Source organism: Dipodomys merriami, unplaced genomic scaffold (assembly GCF_024711535.1).
Source record: "Dipodomys merriami isolate MVZ:Mamm:240054 unplaced genomic scaffold, mDipMer1.0.p SCAF_9, whole genome shotgun sequence".
Lineage (NCBI taxonomy): Eukaryota > Metazoa > Chordata > Mammalia > Rodentia > Heteromyidae > Dipodomys > Dipodomys merriami.
The window spans coordinates 40,009,397-40,030,804 of record NW_027206512.1 but is presented as its reverse complement, the minus strand read 5'-3'; the positions used below and the strand labels follow the sequence as shown (position 1 = coordinate 40,030,804).

Here is a 21,408-nt window from a genome sequence, read left to right as displayed (position 1 = left end):
TCAAGAAAAACACAACATCTGTAAGAGGTATGCAAAATTGATTTTGTTGCACATGTCAGCTCTGATTAGCGATGGGTTCTGTCTAGAATGTAGTGCTGAGGGTGAACCTGCACTGTATCCAAATGTGGCAGGAAAGTATTCGCATCGAGGATTAGACACCTGTGAGGACTACAGCAGAGAATGGGGCCATTTGTGTAGATGAGCTGTCCTTGGTGGAGAAGGGACACTCTCAACTGATTACAGTGCATTTGCAAACTTTATTTTTTGTGTGATAAGGTCCATTAAAATAATTTGAGTTCTGTTCTTAGCTGGAAGTGGAAGAAAAAAAAATGAGACCTTGGAATTGTAGATGTGACTTTGATGACTCACCTACTTTTGGGTGTCTTACATATTGATTACATTTGATACTTTTCACTTTTTATCAGGTTCCTGACTATATATTGATTCTCCTTTTGTGACACATTTTTGTCTTCTAAGGTACTTTGCCTTTACCTCAAACAACCTTCTATTCTTGCATTGTGTGGGAGAATTCTATCTTTGTTTAAAGGTAGTAGTTCTCAGTTGGGGGTAGGGGTGATTTTGATTTCCAGGGAATTTTTGCAATAGGCAGAGATATTTTTGGTCATCACAACTGAGTGGTTGCTATTGGCAACTAGGGGCTGCAGGTCAGAAAATGAGTTACGTGTCCTGAGACCCAAAGAGGTTCTCACAACAAAGAATGATCTGTTTCCCAATGTACATTAAGTGCTGAGGTCCAGAAAACATGTTCCACACTACTGATTCTGCTTTCTCATCCAGGTGTAGGCTGCTCCTAGGAGGCCAGAACTCAACATTCTTTGGGTTTGGTCCACCAAGGGAGCTGATAGTTGATTTTAATAACAGGACAAATCACACCATGCAAGTAGCACCCAGGTCTTCAAAGAGGAAGGAGGAAGACATAAACTGTGCACCTGCTGATTTGCAGTGTGACAACACTAAGAAACAATGTATTTATGCCCAATGGGTGGAAGCCAGTCCTTATTAATTTCTCACATTCAGAATGAGGGAGAACAAGAAGATTGATCTGGTGAAAATAATAGCTTGAGAATGCTCTGCTGACCTTAAGAAGAAAAGAATCACTCTAGTGAAATGTTTAAATCCATTATAAATCAGAATAAATCTACGACTGCAAGGCCAAAAAATTACCACCATGGCTTGAAGGTCTCCTGTCTTACTGTGTGGCCGATATATTATCAAGGGAGTATGACTGATAAATTAATTTATGTTCTAGCTTATTATGTCTGTATACATTAAACATGCAAATGTCTTTGTTAGACATTTTAGTTAAAAGATAAATTGTATTCTTAATAAGCGCATACAACTACTTCATAATAATTTGTACATTATTATTTAATTAAACTTCCATGAAAAGCCTTTTGACTTTCAAAATGATGAATGAACTATGTCTTGCCATATGCTCCTCATGTGATTCACCTTTCCATGTTAAGGAGAAGTTCTTTAGACATCTTTGAATAAAGATACTTGGATTGCATTCCTTGGAAGCAGAGCTTGAAGCAGACATTTGGCAAATGAGACTTACTGAAGACTCCCTTTTCAGCAAGTCTGTTAGGAAGGAAAGAACACAAGCAGAGGGAAAGATGACCCCTTGGAAGTGTTGTCTCAGGTGAAATAGAAACTTGGCTTGGTATGTTATGGAAGTCTTTTCCACTTGAGGCAAGAGGCTTGGCTTTTGTAACTTGTAACTTGTACCACTCTGACATAAGCTCTTTTAGAAGGAGCAGTGAGGTGCTGTCCCCCTGTAGAAGCTGCTTGGTCTGCCTTATGTCTCCACGGTGAGCCATTCTGTTTCATTAGCATCCAACAGTCTCGGGAACACTTAGGTTATGGATGGGCTACTCAAAGGAAGAGCTCTAACAAAACAAACTATTTTTGTAGCATTCTCAAACCTCATTTTGCGGCTATACATGAGACTTCCATATCGACAAAGAGTTACATACTTGAACACTGGTCTCCAGTGGTCAACTGTTTTATACATACTTAAGACAACACATGCTAAAATTGACTAAGATTTTAGAAGGAGCAATGCTGGGTTCTTTATTCTTTATTTCTTATATTTGAAAATGATGTTAGGATGAGATGAATGAAATTGTGGAACAGAAGGTTTACTTCTTGGAGGCAATATTCCCAAGAAAACACAGGGGAAAAAAAGAAGTAGTAAAGACAGATGAACTCTGGAACAGAACGAACAGGGTGGAATAGTATTGTCCCCTGAATGTTTATTCACTTGGAGTTCTTCAAGTGGTTCAAACCCACCCATATTTGAACTTTTTTTTTTCCGAGAGGCAGAAACATGCCCTTATAGCACAGCATCTTTGGGGTTTACAAAAGCTGACCTCTGAAGATTTGTAAGCTGATTTATTTGGCAGTCACTGAAGCTGGCTCAGATGGATGTCTGCATTGTGCGTATGTCTTTTCATCCTGCCAGTTTCAATCACCTGCTTTTTGAAATTCACAACATGTCTCTATAGTGCCAAAACAGAGAAACAAAAGTTTTTGTGAAGAATTTGCTTTCAGCTTGAACTTGTGCAACAAATCTCCTGGATCTAGATTTTAAGTGTGGAAACTCAAGTGATAGTTGGGCTGTCATTTTTTGGGAACACACCATATAGATTATTGTACTTGGGAACTGATGGTACTCGAGCCATGTTTTAGATAATAAATATTATTAATATGTTTTTAAGTCATGTCACAGTTTAATGTCTTCAGAATCCTTTCATACATATGCATGCATGTATACAATTTGATCCTCATAGAAATCCTGGAAATGTGCACACATGAAAGCATTTTCATGTATCTTTTACAATTATGCAATAACTTGAGACTTTCAAATACAGAACCCATGGCTCACAAGGAAGTAAAATGCCAAAACTTTGTCTTGCACTAAGGGTTGTTGACTTAATTATGTGTATGTACTAGGATGGTGAAGACATACTGTATTCATATCTTGCCTTCATACAACACATAGTCTTCCCTCTCTGCATAGCATTTTTCTATTTTCACGTTGTTTTCAATACTCTTTCAGTACTTTTTAAAGCACACAATCTTGCATATAATCTTTGATTCCTTCCTGCACCATAAATGACACAAATTCTTTGAAGGGTGGTAGCTCTCAAGATTCATCTTTAAATTACCTGGTCATTCTACCTACTTTTAGAATAATCCTTCATAAATCACAAAACCACATCATCTTTAGCACTTTATTTCTTCAAGGCTATATTTTATTACCAGATCTACCTAGCATCCTTAGGCTTCTTTATAGCTAAGGTTACCATTCATTTTTTTCTTTCTTTTTTTTTTTTTGTCGGTCGTGGGTCTTGAACTCTGGGCCTGCCCCTCAGCTCTTCAGCTCAAGGCTAGTGCTCTACCACTTGAGCTACAGTGCCACTTCCGGTTTTCTGGTGGTTTATTGGAGATACGAGTTGCATGGACTTTCCTACCCGGGCTGGCTTTGAACCATGATCCTCAGGTCTCTGCCTCCTGAGTAGCTAGGATTACAGGCATGAGCCACAGACGCCTGGCAACCGTTCATTTCTTACCCACAGCCAATATAACTTCTTCATACATTGATTCAAAACCAGCTATTGACTTCCATTGTCAGAGGAAAAGCAGTTTCATGTTTTGGAGAAGAGTTGGGAGATTACTGTGTGGAGTCAGAAGCAAGTTAAATGATCAAATCCATTCAATTAGAGAGTGAAAGAAAAAGTAAATGGAAGAGCTCAAGAAAATATTAATAAATCTGATTGTAGTACATACCATATACTATCTAGACACTTCACATAGGTTGATGTATCCCAATTCTTAGAATTGTATTTCCATGTTTTCAAGAAGGTAAATAAACCACCTGAGGCTATATTGCTATGAAGTAAGCAAGCTGGTATTGAACACGAGTGGTCTGTCTACACGTCAGATACTCTATATAACTTTGTTTTAACTTTATTTCCAGATTCCATCAAACGAACTTGTTGTTTGGTTATTGTATTTGGAGTTTGGTGAAAATATATGGTATATGATGAATCTCCCTTAAGATGGCCTATATATTTTCATTTGAATTATCCAAAATAGACTTGGCAATGTTTTTCTGTTTTCATTTAACTATTTTTATTAGCTTTAAGTAGTTATACAAAGAAGTAGCTATTTAACAAAGCAGTTTATGAACAATACATCTTGATCAATATCATCCCTGTCAGAATTCTCACCCATCCCTTCCCTACTCGCCTCTTCCCTCACTCTTCTTAAATGTTTCAAATATACATTGGATTTTTGTCCACATTTTACCTCTCCTCTCCTCTTCCTTTCTCTACCCCCTTTCCTTGACCACACCTCTTTCAAGTACCCACTTCCCAATGTTTTATTTTGCTGAACTTTGATTTTGGTTTTCTAAGGAGTTATATTATTTGATGTCTCCCATATTTCTACTGTAATTCATGACTCAGTTGGTAGAGAGTGGGCCAATGAATGAAAATGGTAGGTACCACAGTGACTCCTAGTCTCTGACCAAATATCTATCTATCTATCTATCTATCTATCTATCTATCTATCTATCTATCTATCTATCTATCTATCTATCTACCATTTTCACCAAATTTATCTGTTGAAATTATACAAATAGTTCATTATTGCCTCAATTTCTAGTAACTATTTGTGCTTATTTTGAATTCTATCCTGATCAGGATAGAAATCTTTTCCTTCTCTTTGCTCTTAGTTCACTTCTTATTCCTGTCAAAACCTTGAGATAATCTACTTTTGAAACTTAAATTCAAGTTCTAGATTTATATGCTACTGGTTTGAACTATATGAAATGATCAACATTCAAGTATTTTGGGGTTACTAAAACAACAGCTTCACCTGTATTCGTTTAATATATGAAAAAGAAGCTAATTTAACTACAGGGTGTACTAATGAACTTTATTCCTGGAATAGCTGACTAATGGTAAGGGCCGAGGACATTTTGATGAAGTTAAGTTTTCTTAGATATAATGAAACTTTCATATTTCGGCCTACCTTTCTTCCAGTAGCTCCCTGGGAAAATAAAATGTTTAGAAGAATAAATTTCCTATTCAGTCTATATTTTCTACTTCTGAAATTGTGTCCATTTCAAACAAGCCTGTAAACAAAACTTATTCAGTGTTTCTGCATGTAGATAACCAAATTAGTTACTTTAATTTAATAGTATAAAATAAAACGAGTTTTATACTAACAAAAGTATATCCTTTTGTGGCTATTATTTTCTGGATATCCAATAACGAGGTCAGAATATAGTAAATAATTTATATCTAAGATATAAAGGTTTGCATATAAATGGAGTTTTGGGATGCTCAGGAGTCTGAATTTTCCAGGCAGCTACAGAAGTTCTCACAAAGAAGTTGAACTTGAACAAAGATTTGAAGAAGAATAGACAAGATCTGGTTAGAACAGATCTTGTGATTTACAAGATTATACACAAGAGTACTCATAGATCTGAAGAAGAGTCTGTGAGGCATAATCAGAATCATGCACCCAGAGCACTGGGTGTGAGAGAAGTTGGCAGTAAGTGTCAGGGACTGTCACTGATGCAATTTAAACAGAGTACTAGCATCATTCAATTGGTGCTTTCTATTGGTAAAAAAAGAGAGCGAGAAAGAGATTACAAGCAAATGTAGAAGAGGTTGAGTTAAAGGAAATGACTATTGGATATGGTTCAGAGGAAGAAAAGAAAGCTGGGAGACCAGATGGAAAGTTACTGGTTTGGTCTGAAGAAGGACAACAAAGACCTAGCATCTGTGAAACCAGCAGTAAAATGTATTCATGTGATTTAAGAAAATGTGACTGAGAGGAATTGAAGATGAATCTGTCTACAAGTCATTGAAATTGTGTTTCTTACCAATTACATTGAAGTAACTTATTTACTAAGGAAATACCTGTAGCATTGTGAGCTCAACTTAATTGTAAATGATGCTAACAACCAAGTCCTCTTTGAATTGAATACTGTATTTATAGTCAGTGTACATAGCCTGGAAATTGCTGCTTCTCTAGAGGCAGTCTTTTGAATAAAGTTTCATATAAATTAAACATCTCATGTTGATGAGTGAAACATACTTCAAATTAAAATGTGCAATAATATTAATTAAATAGAAGAAAGTCATAAATTGATGTTGGCATACATCTTCACCTTCATTCATTTTTATGGAGCTGCATTATTATGCCCTTTTTTAAAACTGAAGATTAAATAATATGCTGTCATTAAAATATATGCGCCTAGCTTTTTATCAGTTAAAGAAGGTGATTATGTCTCTATTACATGGAACAAGCTGAGAATTATATACAAATGCTGGTTAATTGAATTGTTTTGTTTTGTTTTGGAGGGGGGATCAGATTTGTGATGCTGAGAAAATGTAATATTGCATTTTAAGCTTTTCTTTTAATTGATATAAGATTAATTTTCTTAAAGAGTTAAAACCTACTTTTAATATATATTAAAATATATCTATATATTTTAAAAATATGAAATGAATTTTACAGAAACATAAAATATTTATTGCTAGTCTTAGTAGTTAATAAATCAGACTTGAAGAAAATTTTAAATAGTAGATACATAGGAAGATATTAAGGAAGATGGACATATTTATTAGAAAGTATAACATTAAGCAGGTACGTTTCAGGCCTGTAATCTTAGCTACTCAGGACACTGAGATTTGAAGAGTCTGGCAGAGCCAACAACTTTGAGTTAAAATAGTAAGGGGTAGTTCCCAGATCCTGAGTCCAACCCCAGTAACAATACACACACACACACACACACACACACACACACACACACACACACACACACACACACACACACACACACACACACACACACACACACACACACACACACACACACAACACATACACAGAAATCAAACACTGGTCTATTGCTTCATAATAATTTCCAGTCCATTGCATGCAATTTATTTACATTGCTTTCATTTTTTAAAAACTCATGGATATGTAAAATAGTCCACAGTCAATGAAAGGTACATTTTCACCCTTCTTTTTTTAACAATCTTCCAGGAATAATGGAATAATGGAATAATGACACAGGAATAATGACAATAGTAAGAAACATCTTAAGAACAAGTGGCTACAGCGACCTCCTCTTCCAGCAGGCACCAGTGGAACTTTGGGCCAAGGGCAATTGTGAGTTGGGAAATATTCATTTATCACAAAACCACTTCCACACAAGCTGTAGGACAGAATCCAACCTATGCCAGTTGCTGGGTAACAGCTTATTCTTGCTGTAATGGTGAAGAGAAGCATCTTTTATGCCTTGACAGAGCTTCTCATTCTAGAAAGAAATACAGACTTGGAGCTAGGCAGCCATGCTGGTTTGGTAAGAGTAGGGTGTTGGATTCCTGAGGTTTCTTTGTAAATAAAACACAGGAAGACAGTTGATGAGAAGCTGTTTACAAGAAGGAACTAAGAAGCATTCCAGAAAGACAGGATGTATGGAAGACAGGCCAAAGAATAGTGGGAAGCCAACATTTGGAGAAGCATGAACAGCTTCATCATTTTCCAGCTCTGGGTGCCGTATGAATCATGTTGCTGTTTGGCATAGAAGGTAATTTATATTGCAGAGGAAATTTCAAATATTGTTTGCCATTTTTCTTTGCTGAAATTTTCTTTTTTTCTTCAACAACTTTCAAATTACCATACTTTTTATAATTTATGTTAGAGTGCTAGGACAAGATAGAAATATAATCCAAACATTTAGAATTTAGGAACCCTTCAATCCATTTTAGTTTTCCCATACTGGCCTATCCTTAGCACCAAACAGTCTGTTCCCTTCAGTTCTTCACAAATCCTTTAATCTCTCTATCCCACAACTGAAAATTCCCTTGGTAAGAAGAGAGACTTTCTTTTTAGTCAGAGCCTGGAATATTTGTAGCCTCCTGTGTTTAGTAGCATGGGAGGGGAGTTCATTTGTTCACATAGTTCATGAAGCAGTAAGAAAATAACCAGAGCAAGTTAATGTTGCAGCTACAGTCTTAACTCCAGAAGTAATGTAAAATAATAAAATTCTGCTTTTCACTGCAAAGAGGTCTATGTATTTAATTGCACATACTACTTTCTGTATGAAACTTCTAAGACCATTATATCTTGTTGATTGTCTTGTGGTTTTTGAACAATTGTGATGGACTTGGGTATTTAAATTGACATGTATTTAAATTGTCACAGCCTGGACAGTGAAGATTATAGATGCTAGATAAATAGTAAATGAGTTAGTAAATATAATGATATATAAAGGAGATTAGAATAAGGATTCACTGAAGCATAAAAGATGGCCCAAGACTTTTTCTTTACCTAATTAAAATGTTTAATTAAAAATGCAAACCACACTTCATGTAAAAAGGGAACTGACTAAGAGGGGACTAGAGGGGGGAGATCAATGAAATTGGGTAAATAAAATTGGAGGTTTCATACACACTGTGTAATGAGAATCACTAAATGCTGTTTGAAAAATAAGGGAAGAGGGAAAGAGGGAATGGGAATGTGGTGGAATGGGTGAATTTGTTCAAAGTACCTTGTGTATGATGTATAGAAATATCACAATGAAGCACCCTAGTAATTCAAATGTGTGCTAATTCACAGATAAAACAATGAAACATGCCTTTCAGTCAAGTAAATAGAAGTTTTCCAGTATCTTCTAAATGAAGAAAATAGGCAGTGTGGTTTGCATTTTTAATTAGACATTTTAATTAGAAATTAGGAAAAGAAAATATCTTGTGCCATCTTGGTAATTATGTTAGTAACATCATCTGGTTTGCAATGGTGGCCAGTAGTCCTATGTCAAATTATAAATATGATTCTTGTTTTAATAGGTAGAATAATTGTTACCAGAGGCTGGAATGTGAGTGGTATGAGAGTAGCTAGGAGGTTAATAGGAACAGGTGTATAGTTAGGAAGAATAGCCACTAAAGCGCTCTACAGTAACTCAACCAAAATTAGGTGCTTTACTTTTGTCTTTTTTAATTTTTACTTCAAAACAGCTATTGAAGACTCTTTTGAATATTTCTAAACACTAGGGGTAATAAATATTTGAGATTATTGATATGCCAGTGATCTGACCATTACATACTGTATACTGGCGTTAAAACATCACACTAAATCCCACAAAGATGTACACTGTGTCAATTTTTAAAAAGTGATAAATGCCTCATATGTTAGGAAGCAACGGCACAGAATTGGTTTTGTTGAAAGGGTGAAAATATGAGGACAGAAGACAACATTCTTGCTGAGAGCAGATGAAGATCCATACCAAGAGAAGCAATGATGTCTAGCAAACAACACAGAATTAAGGGGCTTTGCCCATCTCCATGTAGATTTGGAATGGGTTTGTTGATGTGATTTGAAGAAGATCCAAATAAACAGCCAGCAATGATGGCAAGAACTTTAGCTCTTCTGGCAAGCAGCCACCACAGCAGATTGCTTTGTAAGTATGTGGGGACTGCTCTGCTGGGAAGGTGGAGATTTCTTGAAAAGGACAAAAGTAAATGTGTTGATTTTTCATGGTGCCATGGACACCATAGGGTTTGTGGCAAAAAAAAAAAAAAGCATTTACACATAGGTTTTAACTAAAGGTAGATGGTGCTGATGTGAGCGCCAATGACCTCTCTTCTACCCTATGTACAGATAGGGCACATTGTATCTTCGGTTTATTACAATTGAAATCTGTGTGGAAAGGGCCAGTCTAACATGAAGGGATTCTCAAGAGACCTAAAAAGAGGAAAGATTTCCTTATCACTTCTGACTGCTTTGATCTTAATTTTTCTTCTGGTCCTCTTCACTTTCTGACATGTAGAGTATGTGGAATAATAGGTCCCAAAGATGTTTTCATTCGGTTTCTCAGAACCTGTGCTTATGCTATGTACATGCCAAAAAGGATATTACAGATGTAATGATAGAATGTTAATATGGGGAGATAATCTTGGATTATTCAAATCTAATATGCATCATTTCCCATTTCTTGGCTATAGTTTGAAGGAGATGTGACAATACAAATATAAGCAGTGAAAAATCATTGGTTCTGGAGATAATAGGGGTGCATGTGAATGTGGGAAACAAAACAAAAGTAGTACCTCCAGGGTTTTCTTAGAGAATGTTTTCTGAATTATTATTTGTATAAAATAGAAATTGCACAAAATAGAAATAACACTTTATAATGAATAACTTTTCAAAGTGTGAACATGCTATTTTGCCAGTATGAATGCCTCTCATTTTGGTTCTTTAATTAACTTAGAATCAGATAAATGATAAGTATTTAAAGTTGTATTTCATCGTGGCCATAATAAAGACAGATGTGATTTCTAGGCCTCAACCATATTTTGTAGGTATTCATTTCTATGATAAGTATTCATTAAACACTTATCGAACACTAGGCTTCTTTTCTAGAATAAATAAATGGCATATGTAGCATATATATGCTGTTTACACATGCATACGTATATATATATATATATATATATATATATATATATATTTACCTCTATATGCCTGTTAACAAAAACTTATTTTTTCCATTATAAAAATAAAAGAGATGAATAATTCTGAAATAGAAATTTTAATGCTTGTCTGGTAATTTTTATGGAGAACTGATTTTTAAATGTGCACATCTTCTCCATGTAAGATAATTGTAACTAAATTTCCTGGCTTTTTTATAGTTCTATAACTTGTTAAAGTAAACTTTACTTACTTGGTATAATTAACTTTATATGAACTCTATATAGTCACCAAATTGCCTCAACAGATTTGCATTTTTTTAATAGTGGCCCAATGTCAGCAGCTAAAAGAACTTCTGTAGAAGTGAAAATAAAACTATTAGAAATACAAGCAGTGAGAACTATTTGACCATGGCACTGATTTTCTGGCCATTACAGAAATTTTTCTTTAATTAAATTTGCACTCTAGTGACGATTCAAAACTTTGTTTCTCTAAAAAAATCCAATTATATTGCCAAAATGATGCCCGTGCTTCAATGAGTGGAAAGCCAGGAAGAAAAACATTCTAATATGAATGAAAAGTTTTAAATCAAAACTATATTTACCCTACTGCATTGCAGACACATTGTCTATTATTTCCAATATTAAAATGTACAGGTAAATATGAACAAGGAACATTATCCACAGATTCTTTATGCCCTTTAAATAAGATAATTTAATGGCATAGTCTGCTCATAATTTTACTGAATAACAAAAATATGTTCAGGAAAGCAGAGTTTACTCTAGAACTATAAAATACTTGCCAAGTGCTGGTATCTCATGCTGTAATCTTAGCTACTCAGGAAGCTGAGATCTGAAGATTGTGGTTTGAAACCAACCCTGGCAGATAAGTCCAGGATACTCTTATCTCCAGTAACCACCAGAAAACAGAAGTGATGTTGTGGCTTTAGTGGTAGGGCACTAGCCTTGAGCAGAAGGGTCAGGGATAGTGCCCAGGTTCTGAGTTCAAGCCTCACAACCAAAACATACACATACGTGCGCACACACACACACACACACACACACAACACAACACAAAAAATCTAGCCAAGTGATATTGACATAAAAATTTAAACACTTATAAATGGTAAATGTTTGTCATTTTTGCTTATTGTGTTTAAGTAGTTGTACAAAGGGATTCCAATTCAACACACCAATTTATGTGTATAATGCGATTTGAACAGTCTCACATTTGAGCAGTCTCACTCCTCCTTTCATTCTCCCCCCATCTGTCCCAATCCCAATGGAAACATTGGTTCCACTTTCACATGTCTAAACTGAATGTTATGATTGTATTTTTGACTTGATCGATTTGCTAAATATTGACTTGGTCATATAACATATGCAATTTTTACAAATATGTAAAATTATTGTATATGAATGTAAAGTAATAAACATTTAGAAATGTTAAAACAAGTTCTAATAGCCTTGACAGGTTATTTTGCTTCTATTTATCAGTATTAGTTTATGATATAATCCATGTTACTTTGCTATCTTGAATTTGTATTTATGTAATAGGAATTTTTCTTTCTTGACGTAGAATCATTCTTACTTTGAATTCAAATAGCCTAAGGCTTTTAGCAAAGATCAAATAAACATAAACTTGGTATCATTGTTATGGCTTTGATCCAGAGTTAATACAATAAAAGTAGTCAGAAAAACATGGTTTTTCTGAATGTAATGTGAACCACAAGACTGAAGACATCATCTGTTACAGTTAACAAAAGATGCCTGTCAAAGTCACCCAACACAATTCCCAGTTATGCCTCAACATATATAGAACAAAATCTTGAAATTTTAGAATGCAAAGCTCAAGTTTTTTCACAGAATGTTTTCTTTTTTTTTTTTTCCTGGTCATGGGCCTGAGCTCTGGGCCTAGCCTCAGCTCTTCAGCTCAAGGCTACTAGCACCCTACCAACTTGAGCCACAGCACCACTTCCAGCTTTTTTCTGCTTATGTGGTACTGAGGAATCAAACCCAGGGCTTCATGCATGCAAGGCAAGTGCTCTACCACTGAGTCACCTTCCCAGCCCTCACAGAATGTTTTCTAAGAAATGTGGGAATTAAAAATTGTTTTGATGAAGTGCATTTTATTGAAAGGCAGGTGACTCATGCCTTTAATCCCAGCTACTCAGGAGGCTGAGATCTGAGGATTGTGGTTCAAAGCTTGGCAAGGCAGGAAAGCCCATGAGGCTATCTCCAGTACACTACCAAAAAAGTCAAATTGAAGCTTTGATTCAAGTGGTATATCACTAGCCTTGAGCACAAGATGCTTTAAGGACAGTGCTTCCCCTGAGTGCTTCCCCTACCCCTCCCCAACTCAAACAAACTTACATAAAAGACAGCAGGCATAGAAATCAAAAACACCAACAAAAGGGACAAAAGAGGAAAAACAGAAAATCAAACACAAAAAGTAAAATAAAAATCTTCATGTTTCAATTTATCTGAGTTCATTTTGATAAGCATCATTTTATATGATCATATGCACATAGGTATTGAGCCTTTGTGATCCTCTCCTAAGAAATCCTCCCTTGGTCTCACTGTGTGAATGTTTAGAGTTCTGTTTAATTTATCATGTTCAAGTGTAATTCTTTGTCTTTCACTATCCATTGGGTTTAGTTGTAGATTTATAGGCACTTTCTAATTATTACATATGAGAGAAACCATGCAATCTAAGTTTCTTTGGGTCTGGCTTACTTAGATTAATATATATATATATATATTTTTCCAAGTCTTTCCATTTCCTTACAAATGGTGCAAACAGGATTGCATCAAACTGAAGATTTTCTGCACAGCAAAGGACATAGCTAGCAAGATAAATTGAAAGCCCACAGAATGGGAGATCTTTACTAGCTATGCATCAAGCAGGGCTCTCATATCTAAAATATACTTAGAACTAAAAATAAATTAACCCCCCCCCAAAGAAATCCTCAAAGAAACAACAACTTAATTAATAAATGGGCTAACGTCTTAAAGAGAGATTTCTCAGAGGGAGTGAAAATGGCCAATAGACACCTGAAGAGATATTCAACATATCTGGCCATAAAAGAAATGCAAATCAAGACAACATTGAGATTCCACCTCACCTCAAGAAAACTAACAATATCAAGAAAACTAACAATAATGGATGTGATGAGGATGTGGCCAAAAGGGAATGCTACTACACTGTTGGTGGGAATGTAAGCTTGGTCAATCACACTAGAAAGCAGTATTGAGGTTCCTCCAAAAGCAAACATAGAACTTCCCTATGACCCAGAAATCGCACTCCTGGGCATTTATCCAATTGACCATATACCAAGTCACACTAAAGCCACTAGCACAACCATGTTCACTGCAGCATTGTTTACCACAGCTAAGATATAGAATCAATCCAGATGCCCTTCAGTGGATGGATGGCTCAAGAAAACATGGTATACACACACACAAACACACACACACACACACACACACACACAATATGAAATTCTATGCTTCCATGTTATCTCTTTCCCTGGAAGCCACTTTGTTGTGCTTTAGTCTTGAAAAGTCTTCAAAAAAGGCTCAAGTATGGAAGGCTTTGTCTGCAGCTGGTGGCCTTTACCTATTGAAATGATAGAATCATGAAGATGCGAACTTGTAATTTATAGCTCAATGAGTTACAGAATATGAGAGCTTGGTGTTAGAAGTAGACCACAAAGTGTCATGCCCAGGAAAATCATTGTACATTATTCTTGCTTCCATGAGCCTTATCTGCTTCTCTCTGTCCTTGAATTCTTCTCTTATTCTTTCTTCTCTATTACTCTGTCTCTGTTATTCTCTTTCTTTTTGTCTCCCTGTCTCTTTTGCTTCCCTTCTCCCATTCTCTCTCTTTTGCTCACTTTCTGCTTTCTTGAGGTAAGTGTCTTTGTTCTCTGAGTGCTCATCCCCAAATGATGTTTAACTTCACCACACACAGGCTGAGAAGAATGGAGTGAAATTATCATAAAGTGAAATGTGTGAAACTATGGAGCAAAAGAAATATGATCTCCTTCAGAATGTTTTTTTTCCTGATATAGCAATAAAAAAGTGACTAATAACCTTCAAATTTTGTATAAGATGATTTGAACATGATTTAATTTTAATTAAGTAAGAACATAACATACCAGGAAGGCCTCAACAGATCAAATACAGAATGTCAGATTGCCTCAATATACAAGAGGTTAATAATAACCAAAGGCTTAACAATTGCAGACTTGGAGGAAGTAATCTTGGCTCAGTTTACCACGGTGATATTAGTTGTTCCTGCTGGTTAGCTAGAGAATAATTCTGGATTCCATTATATTGACTGAAAAGACAGAGGTTTTTTATCTTAGGATAAATATACCGAACATTTTTTTCTTTTATCTTTTTTTGTATGCTTTTTACTGTACAGAGAGTTTACAGTTACATGAGCAAGGTAATAAGTACATTTCTTATCGAGCATTGTTGCCTCCTTCTTTGTTTTTCCTCCACCATCCTTTCCTTCCCACCTCCACAAGTACCCCCCTTATCCTCTGCAGCTGAAGTTGTAAAGTTCATTTTCAACATAGTGTCTTGTACATCTCATTGTTACAATGGATCAATCTGTATCCCCATTTAAGCACTTTGTTTTTTCCCTACCCCTCCCCGAATTAGAGAAGTGTATATACAAGATGCAGTGTACCGACATCAAATACAGTGAAAATAGGGGTTATACCATGGGGGAGGAACACACAAAGCAACAAAAAAAATTACATGGTACATTATAAGTACATTAGGAACAATAGCAAGAAAGAAAAAATATTTGTGTATCTATCTTGGGGTTCATTTCACTTAACATCATCTTAACTGGTCATATACATAGCTTTTGACCTTTTCTGCTTGTCCTACCCATGTACTAGTTATTGCAAATAAGGGAAACCACGGGACCTATGTTTCTTTGGGCCTGGCTTACTTCACTTAATATAATTTTTTCCAAGTCTTTTCATTTCCTTACAAATGGGGCAATGTCATTCTTTCTGATGGAGATATGGAATTTCATTATATATTTCATTTATCTACTGAGGGGATTCTGGGTTGGTTCCATATCTTAGCTATGGTAAATAAGAGCATTTTTTCTTATGCCTCATTTCCGATCATCTATTTTAAAATATGGAAGTGATAAGGAAACTATCACAGCTTAGTGATACTCTTCTGCTTTATTGTCACCATGGTACAATACAGCAATAACAAATATGCTATCTGTTAAGTCCCAAATTACATTTCACATGCTAAAAGCAGATGATGAAAAACAAGGAAAAGAGGCACCCTCCTGTTTAAGAGAAATGAAAATCAGTATCTTTCAAAGTATGAGCCATTGAAATGAATGGGTCATGATTGTCATAGGAACAGACATATAGAAACTCACAGAGAGTACCTAAGTGATCTTTGTTCCAAGAAGTTGAGATGAGACAACTAGGATTAGCACAATGCAACATAAAATAGGTCATTGTTGTCCTGCGTGCTCCTTTGTAGAACATAACTTTGGATGATGCATTCTGTTATAGTTGTGTAGCTTGCATTGCTTGTGTGATAAAATGCAAAATATGGACCTGCTAGAATCTTTCCATAGACATGTCTCTCTGAAATGCTGGATAATTAAATCTGATTTTGCATCTCTGGAGGTACTCATTAGGAAGGTAAGACCAGAGTTCTATTTTACTTGGCACCATTGTAATCTGTAGCAGATATAGATGATTTATACAGGAGTGAATGGTTTTATTTTGCAGAATATTCATTCCTGTCTCAGAGATGTATTCTGTAAAAAAGATAAATACCCACTTTTCATGACAAGGATAAAGCAATTAATTGGTTGTTTTCTACTAAGAAGTACAATTTTCTGGGTGACTAAAACAGCACAGCTTAGTCCTTGCAATATTGTAAAATTGCTTACTACTTGAATATGTTGCTTTGTCTATATAAGATTGAGAAATTATGAAGGCCAGAAAAGTTATTGCCAAAAATAAAATACTTAACTAAATTAGAGACTGTTCTATGTACATTTGATAAGTAGCTTTGCTCAGGATTGATCTCTAGACATATCAGAGTGCTCTCTCTGTTATTCTGTATGCAAAAAGACACAAGACGAATATACAAGAACCCATCCTTCATCCCTGCACTCTCACAAGGTCTCTAGGGTGATGGCCCAAAGATACATCTCATACTTCTGGTGAGAGATTAGTTCCTGAGCAGTTTTGCCTTTTGCATTCCCCCATTTATACAGCCTTACCTCCCCATGAGTCTTTCATATCCCATCCCCATTACATGTGGATAAAACCAATTTCCACTTTCCATATCTCTACCAGTGACTCTCCCTCAGCATTCCTGATTTGATCTTCTAAGTGCAGATTGCATATTTTTAGGTACTCCATACTATTATTTAATATCTGTCATTTGTAGAGGGAGATTATTCTCTAGTTTTTTATATATCTAGACAACCTTTGGCTTGATTAGTTTTTATTATGCACTGGCAAGGAAACAGACATGTCCATGTGGTTAGCTCAAGTTTATAATAATTGATAGGCCTTGTTGGTGATGCTATGTTGTCCAAGTAGAAGAACATATCTTATGTTTTATATGATTCCATGAGTCAAACAACTCGGAATGGGCTTTGCTCGTTATTCCTCATTCTCTGTCATGAAGGTATGTCAGTATATGCAGAATAATCTCAAGTGTAGAAATGAAGGTAATATAAATTTGAAAATAATTCTCATCAGCATGATGCCTATTATTTGTTGAATGCTTCTTTAAAATGTTTTACATAATTCAGCATATTCATTACAAAGAATTAAACTATGAGATGACTATGATTATTATTCCCATTTCACAGGTGAAGATAATGTAACAAAAATAAGTTGTATATGATTTGTCGAAGGAGTTAACATTGCTGAACTTGGGTTCAGCCTCTTTATACTTTACTTCTAGCCAACGTGCTATTAACAATGTAGCACAAACCCAAGATTTGCATTTGGGAAAGGAAGGAATGTGAAAGTGATAAACTAAAAAGTCTCCACTTAACTCCCAGGATAAAAGCAATTATTTAAACTTGGGGCCTGGGTGTTGTCCCTGAGCTCTTTTGCTCAAGGGCTAGTGCCTACTACTTTGAGCACTGTCACTTCCTGTTTTTGCTGGTTAATTGGAGATAAGTCTGTAACCCCTGTGTACATCACCTTGACAATAAAAAACATTTTAAAAAATTTCAAAAAAGATTTGCTTAAAAAAGAAAGTCTCAGGGACTTTCCTGTTCTGGCTGGTTTCCAGCCATGGTCCTCTGATCTCAGCCTCCTGCGTAGCTAGAATTACAGGCAGGAGCTACCAGTGCCTGGCTCAAATACAGCTTTTTTTGTTTTGTTTTGTTTTATTATTTTTGTTTGTTTTTTAAAAATTTGCTGTGTGTGAATTGAATGTGCTACAAAAAATTATCTTGGCGGAGGAACTTTTGAGGCAATGTCACTTAACAAAATAACTAAATAAACTATCCTAAAACATACTTGAAAAGTCAAAATTAGATTTGTTCATATTATGTTAGTTATTTATCAGATTTGTTCCTTATCTAGCCATTTAGGGTATTATTTATATAATCTGGGCTTCAGGGAAAACGGTGGAAAAATAAAAGAGAACAAGGAGAGATCAGCCAAGAGCTATAGAAACTAATCAGGCTCTCTGAGAATAGACCGGGAAGGTGGCTTCCACCTCTTGGGCAGGATTTCAGCCCAAGGCCTAAGTGGAGCAGGTGGAGCTGCCAGATAGGAAGAAGAGAAGAAAAGTCCTGTTGCTCCCCTCATATCGAGGCCCCAAGATTAGATTGAGGGACAAAGGCAAGGTGAAACCAAAGCCCTAGGTAAGCGAGAGGAAGCAAGAGAAGCAGCAGTTGTCTTTCATGCTGGTATCTAGGAAGAAGGCTAAGGAAAATAAAACAGAAACCCATTTCAACCAATTAGTTGAACAGTACAAGCCCATATTGTTGGGACCTTCTAATTGAGCAAAGGGGAGCAAATGGTTTGATAGTTGATGATTACCAGAAGACTGGGTAAGAAGCCCAGTGTGCATTTCCTCCTGATGTTAGCCCACCCCCATGTCTCACTGAGAAAAGCAAGGTCTCAGATGGTACCCTCTCTGTTGGAGGCTTTGTGGGCTACGCACATCTGAACTTTGGTCACTCCTCAGTGTGTGGTTGATTAGCCACAAAGATATATCCAGAAAAATCTTGCAAATTACCTGGATTATTGTGTGAAATTGTGTATATGATTGTTGCCTGTTTTTACTCTGCTTCTCAATGGAAATAAGTGTAAAAAGCATTCTGCCTTTTTAAGATGTAAATTTTATCGTGTCTTCTAAATGAGAAATTATGTGGCTTTTTGAATAATAGACTAATTTCTAATGAATGTAAATCTCTTCATCAAAAAGAAACCAATGTCAACATTTTGTCTCAAAATTAAAAAGAAAACAATATCTCTTTGGTATTCTGGGGTTACCAGTCAGCCCAAAGAAAGATAATTAATTGACATCTATCTATCCCTCTTTTGTTGAATATAGAGCTGGGTTTGAAGCTCTACCATTGGATAAAGTTGAATATTAATTTCTTATTGCCTGGGCTATAGGACGTTAGAGTTAAAATTTTGTACAGCAGAAATAACATGGGCTGTAATAAGGAAAAGAAAGCTCAGCCTACTAAGAGATGGACTGGTTTCCTAGTGCTTTAGGGTTGATGATTTGGAGACTCCACAGTTGGTAGTATTGAGGAAGGCCAGAATAGAAGAAGTCGTTGTTGGATATCCTGGGGTTGCAAATTGACATGGCCATGAGCATACAGGAAATAACACAACAGGATGCCTGGAGTTATTTTGGCAGTCAATGTCTTGTTGGAGTTGGAAATTCTGCAGTAGCAGGTGGGCACCGGAGAGTCAGAAACAACAAATACATTTTTTGGTATGTGTAAATATATTGACCTTATTTCAAGCCCTGGCTGTATTGGCCATGTAACAAAATGGGTTCCATGTGTCAAGAAATAATATCTAAATTTCTACTGAATTAGAAAAAAATGGTACTGAGTAATAGTACATGTTTCATTTAATTAAAGAATTATATCTGAGTATGCTGTATATGCAATGTTATATTGGATGCTATAGACAATTGGAAAAATCCAGTGGTTTAGGGGCAGTAGCAAAAGCAAATATGGAATATTTTCTATGGTACTCAGCAACTTTACTGTTAGAAAAAAATATTTATCACCTTCTTGACCATAGTGTAAAGAAATAAAGTGGCGTTTGATATGTTGTAAAAGGTGACATTAGGGGTAGTGTCCTAGAAGAAGAATAGAGGACAGGATTTGTATTCGAAGAGAAAAAAGTAATACCTAAATTGTATGCTTTTAAAGGTACAGTGTAGGATCCTGAAAACATCTTTTTTTCCTCCTTTGTCACTGTATGCTTACAATCTAGAATATTGCCTTCAACGTATCAGATATCCAACCAATGTTTCTTAAGTAATTGCATGCTGAAATGTTAAAATGCTTTAGAACTCTTGTATAAGGGCTTTTTGAAGATATTTGAGATGATCTAATTAGAGAAAAGTTTTTCTCTCTGGACGAAAACTTGGCAGTGCATATGGCTAAGGTTGACCAATTCCTGTCTCATATCAATTAAACCTTTCATGGGTTTTTACTCACATGCAGTCACTAATGAGCAGATGCCCAGGGCAATGATAATTATGATGATAATACATTGCCCTTACACCATCTCTCTTATCCATGGAAACCTAAGTGCTTTACCAACAGTAATTATCATACCACTTATGGGAGATGTAGAAGTATAATTAACACCATTTACAGATGAAAATGAAAAAAAAAAAAGGATATTAAACAACTAGCCCAGAGAGATGTAAGAACTCAGCCATTTATTAACTGAAAAAAAAAATAAAAAAGGTCAGGTCTCAATGTGAAGACTTGACAACGTGAACAACCAGTCAGATAACTGATTGTCTTCAAGTTCTTTAGAGAGAGTAAGCAGAGAAAGATGCAAATATAGATGAAGTTAGATAGAGATATATACAAAGGTTTGGATGATGCCAGTCTGCATTGTCAACTATGGGTCTTTTTTGCTCAATCTATTGCTTCAACTATGAATACAATAGAAACACACAGACTACCACAAATACCTTATTGGCTATCTGGGTATTCCTTAACCCATGAAGTTGACACATAAGATTAGTCATCATAAAGTTTAACTGTGAGCTTATTTGGGAATGGTGTTGACATAAGGCTATGGAAGATACACTTATGTTTGGATGCAACATTAGACCATAATCCTCTTACCTCTGCCTTCCTGAGTAGCTGCAATGGTGTATGTCACCAAAATGGTCCCATAAGCACCCTGTTTCTAATGTATATTCTTTTCTAGACTGTCCTTATGAATTATAAAAACGAGCTACTGGGTCTTGGCATGTAACCATCTTAGTTTTCTTGTCACAATATAACAATATCTTGGTTCTGTTATTTAGCATTTTATTCATATCATCCTAGAAGACTGCCTATTGTCTGTGGCTGGATCCACTTGAAAACTGCCTGTACTACAAACCATGTTATCATCTGTATGTAGCTAGATACACCCTCACAGTTTTGTTGTGAATTTGTGTGGCTTTTCTCTTCAGATTTTCCAGATTTTCCAGCTGTCTTGTTCTCATCCTCAACACCTTTTTCTGACTATCATTCATTCCTGTCAGCTCTTCACAGCTCAATAGTTGGTAAATCAATACAAGGATGAACGTTACAGAGTAGTGATATTGTCTGAGAATAATGTAGCATTTACAGTAGATAACTTGTGCACATGGTTTACATTTTCCT

General features: G+C 35.7%; 1 long non-coding RNA gene across 1 annotated transcript in view; it reads left to right on the top strand.

The window, feature by feature from the left end:
- Positions 1-21,408, top strand: part of LOC138820834 (uncharacterized) — a 105,773-nt gene that overhangs the window by 63,007 nt on the left and 21,358 nt on the right. The window contains exon 2 of the long non-coding RNA XR_011369997.1: positions 7,090-7,215. This is a non-coding gene — a long non-coding RNA (uncharacterized lncRNA). The remainder of the gene's footprint in view (positions 1-7,089; positions 7,216-21,408) is intronic.